Source organism: Helianthus annuus, chromosome 14, assembly GCF_002127325.2.
Source record: "Helianthus annuus cultivar XRQ/B chromosome 14, HanXRQr2.0-SUNRISE, whole genome shotgun sequence".
In the NCBI taxonomy this organism is placed as follows: Eukaryota; Viridiplantae; Streptophyta; class Magnoliopsida; order Asterales; family Asteraceae; genus Helianthus; species Helianthus annuus.
The window spans coordinates 145,676,303-145,684,150 of record NC_035446.2 but is presented as its reverse complement, the minus strand read 5'-3'; positions in this window follow the sequence as shown (position 1 = coordinate 145,684,150).

The following is a 7,848-nucleotide window of genomic DNA, read 5'->3' as shown; positions in this document are numbered from 1 at the left end:
GAGTAATTACAACTTTTAGTATATGGTACAATCCTTTATTTCTTTAAAACATATTGTTAACTTTTTAACCAACTTCTCTCATGACTTTTAAACGGCCAACGACCATAACCTTTTCATATGTTAATATTGTTAAATAAAACACATCATAAAAAAGAACATTTAATTATTTTTAGTTTGACCATGATATTGCTATATGTGTGTGTGTTCTGAAGCATATACTGTTGCAATTGTGATAAATAAGTAGAATCTATACATGATTTTAGAGAATTTTTCACATGAATGGCTTAGCTTAGTGTGATCATGGTTGGCTATTTGAAAGTGTTAATGTTGAACACTGAACTTCTCAGATTTACATTTAGATTAGATTTAGATTTAGATTGATATTTTTCTTATTGTTTGGTTGAGTTAGAATTACCTGAGTGAATACTATTGTTGAAATTTCTGACATGAATATGTGGGCAGGTTTTAAAATTCTTCCCAAATCTAATAACTGTCACTACAGTTCAGTTTGGTGTTAGGAGTGTGATTGTATTCTTAATGTGGACATTGAATATTTACAAACGACCTTAAATTAGTGGGGCACAAGTACTTCCATGTTATGAAGCAATGAATTTCTTATATACACACATATATATATGCACATATATACACACATCCATACTGTTATATACTAATTCATTGCTAACTTGAAACTTCTAGCAATCCTGCCATTGGATATAATACACACCTTAGGAAATCTATTCACAAAAATGAGCCTAGGAAAAGTTCATGTCTCATTTACTCACACAAGTAAAGCCATGGAACCGTTTTCCTCGGTTATACTGTCTGTTGTGTTTGTGCTCCTAAGAGAGGTATTTTTTAATCTTTTATTATATGCACTAGGGATGAGCATATGGTACTTGGTACCGGTACCGAATATCCTGTACTGATTTTTCGGTACCCACTTTTTGGCGTTTTTGGTTCGATGCCGGTATTTTACCGAATTTTAGCTTCTAATAACATTTTCGGTTTCGGTACCGATACCAATATTTGGCGAATTTCGGTACCAGTATTTTCGGTATCGGTACCGAGCTCAACCCTAATATGCACCGTATTTTGAAATTTTATACATACATTATGCCTCTTTTGGCAATGAATGCTTAAAATCTTACTCACATATGCCTACACCATGGGTGGTTACTTCCCTTTTACCTGGAGTGGCACTTGCATCGATGTCGGAGGCCTCATTCAATTGGTATAGACCGAAAAAATATATATTTTTCGTCCTATTTTGGAATCATGTCGTTCTCATGAATATTTGCATAAGGGAGAACCATCATTTAGATCTTTTTTATTGAGATTTGTTTTTTGTTGGTTATCGCTATGATCTAATCATTGCATTTGGTGAACAAGGTGGGGTTAAGAGCACGATGGCATCAAATGTGTCAAACCAATCACGTAATGTTCTCATCAAAAATTTTTGTGTATGCACTCAAAATTACATGGTATATTTAGCAAACCCTTTTTTGTCTCCTTTTTTGTTTTTTTTACTGTGAAATTAAGCTTATTATGTTTATGCACTCAAAATTTCATAGAAGAGGTAATTTGGCTGCTGAATAGTAACTTTATCTTTTCGTTTTATTTATATAAATAGTACATTGGTCGGTTGTGTTTATTTTATGAACTTGAGACTTTCATAATACTTTCATTCGAAGAATTTTGTTATGATCATCATCTTCCGTATAATTTTTTTTCAATACCTGTTTATACCAGAACCAGTGTGACACCTTTCCAAAATGGCCCTCTGAACCTGTTTTGCCATGCTTAGCTATAATAATTTAGATCTTCTCTCTTCCCTAGGAAAAGTGGGAATGCCAGATGTAATGGAAACAATAGTTCAGGCTACACTTAGTTTTGGCTGACACGGGACTGCAAGTCTTTATCATTATACGTCTCTTATAATACGATTATTAATACAACATATCATAAAATTCATTGCATTTAGCAGGTTGATGAGTACATGAGTCGTACTGGATATGCAACAGAGTTTTATTCAAAGGCGTCAATTATCAATACAAATGTAAATATTGGTTCATATCAACAATCATTTTAACTACTTTTAACGACATGAGAGCTTCGAGAGAGATTCTGGTGCAATCAATGGGTCATGCTCCTCATTTGTTCAAAAATGGAGAACACTTAGGTATGGTTTTTTTGCTGCTCAACATATATATAAGTTGGAAAATTATATAAAATTTGATACATGGTTGGTTCTAATTTGATACCAATTTTAACTACATTTGTTGTTGAATGTCTCTGTTCGGGTTAGCCTACTCTCATTTGCAGCACCGCCTTTGCCCTCATTTTGCGAAAGCATTGCCTTTAACACAATTTCTTCCATGGAGACACAACTTCTGGTAACCTTCTTTCCCTCTGCCCGACTTCGTGAACTATAAGGTATGGTCCCTGTCATTTTCTATTTCACTTATGATTGTTCTTTATTTAGGCCATTTGGGGTTTTTTTATCAACCAGATGTTAAGAAACTACTTTAGGCCTTTTTGGGGTTTTTTATTTAGGGATTTTAGCGGTGGAATCATAGTTGGTTTTGTACATTATACTTTCTCTCTCTCTCTCTCTATATATATATATATATATATATATATATAGGGTGGGAGTTGGCTACAAAGTCCATTTTTCCTACAAAGTGTACAAAGTCATAAAACACCACAATTTCAATTATAAAACACACTCAAAACCCACGAATAACAAAGTGGAGATTACTAAAACACCATATTTGTGGGTTTTATGTTGTGTTTTGGATGATAAGGCTTTGATTATCGAATGAGTAACATTAGTGTGTTTTATATTGATTATCATGTTGTGTTTTATATTCATAGTTCTACGATGGTGTGTTTGAAGATTTTATGGACTGATAGGGTTTGGATATTGTGTTTTAGTGATCTTCACTTTGTTATTCGTGGGTTTTGAGTGTGTTTTATGGCTGAAATTGTGGTGTTTTATGACTTTGTACACTTTGTAGGAAAAATAGACTTTGTAGCCGAACCCCACCCTATATATATATATATATATATATATATATATATATATATAGTGGAGAGTTCAAATGAGAAGAAATTTTTTGTAAGAATAAAAAAGAAGAAGTTTCAACCAATAAAAATGCTTCATTTTACTTCATTTAATATTTGAATTTAATTTTAATATAAGGGTATATTTGTAAACTTACATAGATCATTAATTTGTAGTCTTTTTTCTAATAGCTAATTACATTAAATTTGTAACTTATTTTTCAAAATATATATTTGTTCAAAAAAAAAAAATAGAGTGTAGGAAAAAGTACTAGGCGTGTAGGATAAATTACGAGTTGCGTAGGATAAATTTAAATATGTGTAGGATAAATTTCGATATGTGTAGGATAAATTTCGAAATGTGTAGAATAAATTTTGATGTGTCTAGGCAAATTTTTTTTTATTGTGGAGAATGATAGTATTTATGACTAATTAATTAGTCAAAGATAATAATAAATAAGATGGAAAAAAGTATTTGATGTTTTACAATTTTACCCTTTGTTCTTTTTCTTCTTAATTAATTTTTCTTCTCAAATGAACCCCCTATATATATATATATATATATATATATATATATATATATATATATATATATTGGTTAATGTGGAATATAACATACATGAGAAAACTGTGTTGGAGTTCCGACAGGCTTTGGTTGTGCATCACAGGTACAAAAACAAGAATAGAACACCATACTAACAACAATTACGATTCCCAGAATGTCTTGCCAACTAAATGGGTCGTGTAGTAAAACATAGACGAATGCAAAAACTAAGGACTCATTTAAGTTAACTCATGGTTACACATCAATGACATTACAATTTCAAAATTTCACATTGTGTATCCTATTTTAATATCCACATTACTATTTTGTTTTATTTTGATTGGTCATGAATGTAAAAAAAATAATATATATATATTATGTAGATTTAATGAATACTCTTTTTGTTGTTTCTGTTTTTAATTTAAATTTTATATTTATTTTTAGATCTATTGAATTTTTGTTTTGTTTTGCAGGTTCGAGCAACTTCAACAATATAATTTGTCTATTTTTTTAATTTGTAAACTCATATAGTTACTTATTTTTGTATTTTTATTTTATGTATACATTGGATATTTGTTGTTAAGTTTTTATATTTAAATTTTAAATAATATATTTTCTTTCTTTTTAATTTCATTCTTGATCACACATTATACCACATAAACAGGGTTTGGAATGCATTATTCTTGATCCATATTAGACCACATTAACTATATTAGACATCACAATGATAATTGTTGCCAAAATTTATCACATTTCAAAGTATTGCGCTTTGTTAAATAACATCATTTATCAAGATTTTTATACTATGTTGCCTTTCATTCGTAGAATTTCGTTATGATCATGTATAATATTGCTCTGAAGATATGGATTAAACCCCGTTCGTTGGACTGAATAACAAATGAACTGCTAGATTTGTCTTCTTGAGACCCCACATTCCGGATCAATGCTATTAGCAGCGACCTAAATCAACAGCTTTATATTGCAAAGCTTCGTCTTTGAGGTTTAAATGTAATAAGTTGTTTTTCTTTCCGAATTGTGTTCTTAGTGTTCAACTTCAGATTTCCATAAGTCCATGCGTACAGTATGTTTATGTTTATGATCAGTTTAAACGTAATTTTTTTTTTCAAAAAATAAAAAACATATCATTTCCCAACACCGCAAAATTCGCGGGTATTATCACTAGTTTTTACATGATAGTATTAAAAAAAGATGCATAACTAGAAGTATATGCATCCACTCATTCAATTATTTCATCCAAATTTTCGTGTGTAATTTTTTTTTTTTTATAAACACGTGATTTGCTATTCTTTATTTTAAATATTTGAAAAGCTATATAGAAAATTCTAAAAAGAAAATCATAAAATATTATGCAACCACGCAAAAGTTTTTTTAAAACATTCTTCTTTATCTTATTGTAATCTTTCCTTAACAATGTGGTTTTACCAGTTTTGGTAATGGTGAAATTAAATTGTTTAATATCTATTATGCTGCATACAATCAAACGTAGAACCCATGTTATTATAGTCTAGTGGTGCTTTAGGGTGAGATAAGGCTTAGAAACCACTAGGTTTTGGGTTCGATTCTTACAAATTTATTAGGTTTCCTACTGAATTGGTGTATAGGCATTATTGCCTAATTGAGGTGGATATGATCGGTTGATTCCGCTAAATGCTAATGGCATGGTGATACTCCAGTGATCCGTCAGCGATCCAAATTTGACGTTAAAAAGAAAAGAATCAAACGTAGAAAACTTCCAAGTGAATGGTGGTGATTAATGGTGGATGGCAATCGTAAGGTGGATGCGAGTGAGAGAGAGCGGGATTTTACTAATATACAAGAGGACGAAGTATGAAAGATACGCTTGTCACCCTCACATTTTTTCACGCATTTTTGTAACTTGACTTGTTCGAAGATAGATTAAATTAACAAATTTCAACTACTTGGTCAATTTGGGATGAAAGAGGGAGAGTAGCTTTCCTATAGTTGGCACATGAATGGTTCATTTGTGTCTTCTAATAGGACAATATCCCGTGGCCAAAGATATTTGGGTGTTTGGATTTATCATACATTATTTGATGAGTAAATTACAAGTTTTGTCCTTTATGTTTGTATAAGATTACAGACGGGGTCATTTGTCTTTAAAGAATGAGAAAGAGGGTTTTTAGAGAGAGAGATGGCGCTAATATATAATTTTTTTTTCTTTTAAGATATATATCTTTTTAAATAATAGAGTAAAAAGACAATTATACCCTCATGTACCTTACACATGAACTGATTTTTAAAATTTAACTAGGTTAGGGCAAAAAGACGTAATGTGCAAGATTTTGTAACATAAAGTATAAAACTCATTAATTTTAAAGGTAAAAAACACAACCTGCAATTTGATACAAATATAAAAAGACAAAACTTGTCATTTACTCTTATTTGATTATGACCAATTGTACCTACCTTGTCGACAACAAAGTAACAATGCCACAAGTCACACCTTATGTTGGGAATATGACATTAAAGTACGTTTTGTTGAAAGAATTCAAAAACCAAGTCAAATGAAGGAGAGTAATATGTTGAGATACGTTGGTTCCATTTTGTTTAAAAAATAATCTTTATCCTTTCGTGGTGTTTTTAACATTTGATGATATGATCTGATTAGTAATAAAATATTTAGATGATCTCTTAATAAAAAATCTTATGAATTAAATTCGATGTGTTATACAAAAAATATATATGTTTTTAATGTCCGTATAAGAAGATCCATTTATGTTAGAACAAGCTAAAAGAAAATGTGTGTGATACGATCGATTTGAAACGTGGGGCACACATATTAGTGAAAGAGTCATGTTTGATGACTTGACTGATTATATTATTAATTTATATTTATAGTTATTTGTAAATGGCTAAGGTTATGTGTACTCGGTTAACGTCATCGTGTTAACGCCGTCCTGTCTCGACAATGAGGGGCGCGTTGGCTCCTTTACCATCGTGTTTACGAGCGCTAAAGAGAAATAAGTGGGCCCATGACAGTCTCAACCAATTTTCCTTTTCTAAAACTTTTTTTATTTAATTTAACTTTTATTCCATTACATTATAGTTATTGGTTGATTTAGTTGTTGCCTACTGCTTACATGGTAGTGACGTGGTAACACTTTTTGAGATGTTTAGTTATGTTCCTTTAACCCTTATCTATTAGTGACTTATTTTACTAGATTTATTATGCAAGAAAAAATTCTTTTGGAATATGTATATGATAATATTATTTATAACTTGTCTGGTATAACTTGTCTGGTGTGAAGTATATAAATAAAATTATATAAAAATTATAATAATATGCATGTACTGTATATTTAAATTTATAATAGTTCAAATATAAACTATACAATAATTATAATAGTAAAAAAGAAATGTATTTGGAAATCCCAATCAGTATCTTTTAACAAATTAACGGGCATACGCGATACCCTACATGTATGCCTGATATCCGACAGGTATGGAACACAATTTTACAACGGGGTATGAGTATGAGATTATCAATACACGACCCTACCCGACCCGAACCCTACCTATTGCCATCCCTAATGTTAAGTTGCTTTGGAAAACTGCACAGGAACAAACCATCCCTAGTAAGTTAAGATTGATCAGCAATAATTTGGTCACCAGTGGTAACTTGCGTCCATTAAAACTTGGTTGTTAAGTAACTAGGATTGGTAGTTACTTGACCCATTAGAAAAACACAGCTTGATAGATCAACGGTAACACACGAAGTTGCTACTGATGTAACTGAATAACACACGATCGTTAGTAATAAGTTATCACTCATGAGTAGTAAGTAGGATTGGTAGTTACTTGGCCCATTAGTAGCAACTTGAGAGATCAACAATAACACACGGAATTCCTACTGGTGTAACTGAATAACTGCCGACACTTATAACCGTCAACTGACACACTCTTTCATAAATACTTGTGTTGTTTCAACCTAAACGTCATGATGGTTCCCTACATATAATGGGGAAGTCTTTGGTCGGTTTAAACACATGAATATGAACTTTATGCTTCACACAAAATACATTCTCATTCTTATAGAACTTATTGTCTTATCCGATTAAGGTTTCGTACCATTAAACATTATAATGTGATAGTATGATTATACACGTCTTAGAAATTAATCTCGTCTATTAAGAAATGCGAAACTTAACATGAAAGTAAGTAAATATTTTATTTTAAATATTGTATGAGAGGGAGAG